Source organism: Octopus bimaculoides, chromosome 4, assembly GCF_001194135.2.
Source record: "Octopus bimaculoides isolate UCB-OBI-ISO-001 chromosome 4, ASM119413v2, whole genome shotgun sequence".
Classification (NCBI taxonomy): Eukaryota; Metazoa; Mollusca; class Cephalopoda; order Octopoda; family Octopodidae; genus Octopus; species Octopus bimaculoides.
In genome coordinates this window covers 134,361,760-134,362,759 of record NC_068984.1, presented here as the reverse complement: position 1 = coordinate 134,362,759, position 1,000 = coordinate 134,361,760, and the positions used below count along the sequence as shown (strand labels likewise).

The 1,000-nt window shown below is 37.9% G+C and overlaps 1 protein-coding gene across 7 annotated transcripts in view; it reads left to right on the top strand.

Annotated features, from left to right (window-relative positions):
• The window catches only part of LOC106880165 (neurexin-3), a 359,785-nt gene that overhangs the window by 199,519 nt on the left and 159,266 nt on the right, over positions 1-1,000 (top strand). The window lies entirely within an intron of this gene.

The window sequence follows — 1,000 nt, the reverse complement described above, 5'->3', positions numbered from 1 at the left end:
ATATTCATATATATATATATATATTTATATATATATATATATTCATATATTTATATAAAAAAAAACAGAACCCAAAAAAACAGAACCCATAAACATTTTATTAAATCCTACAAAGGTCCAGTAAATTTCTTGAAACTTGCTGGACTTAAACTTCAGTCTGCGTACGATCATTCCATTTGCATAAAAGTCATGTTCTTTTCAAAATACGCTCCAATCGGCATATGTTACACAAGCACTTGCATACATCACACAAAATTGTCAATTACTCAAACACATTACTTTTTAGGGATTTCCCTGATTTCTGCTGTGGCTGCTGCCTTCAGTTCACCAATCGTTTGAGTGTTGTTCTGGTGAACATTATCCTTGAGATATCCCACGAATAAAAATCTGGGAGGTTCAAGTCCTGTGAATGCAGTGCCCACTCAACGTCACACTTCCTGCTGATCAGTCTCTCCTGAAATTGCTCTTTCAGCTAGGCTAGGGAATCATTTGATGCATGAGGATGGCCTTGTCTTGCTGGAACTACTGTTCATCTCGATATATTCCTCTGCGTCGTTTTATTAAAAGATTTGAAGGTTCTGTTTTTTGGGGGGAGGTCATCCTGTTTTTTATCAGAGTCCTTGACTGCCTGTGATACTTATGTAGCATCAGTGTAGCTGGTGAGAGTAACTGACTGTATGACTAAGAGAACCATTATAAAGAGCAGTGGTCCCAGTACAGTTCTCTGAGAAATTCTGCTGCAGATTGATGTCTCTCCAGAGAGAGAGCACCATTGGCCACAACTGACTTCTGTCTTTTAAAAGGTCATGTCAGTGAACAGGTCGCGGTCTCAAAGCAATGGAAATATTTTGGCAAATTAAATTTAAATGTTGAAGCGAATCTAACGGTTTTTGTGTGTTTCTGAAATAACTTATAAACACCTTCCACGCAGCAATTGTTTTCGTTCCAGCAAACAATCTCAGATCAGGTCACTTGCTATGCTAGTACACCTCCCTATATA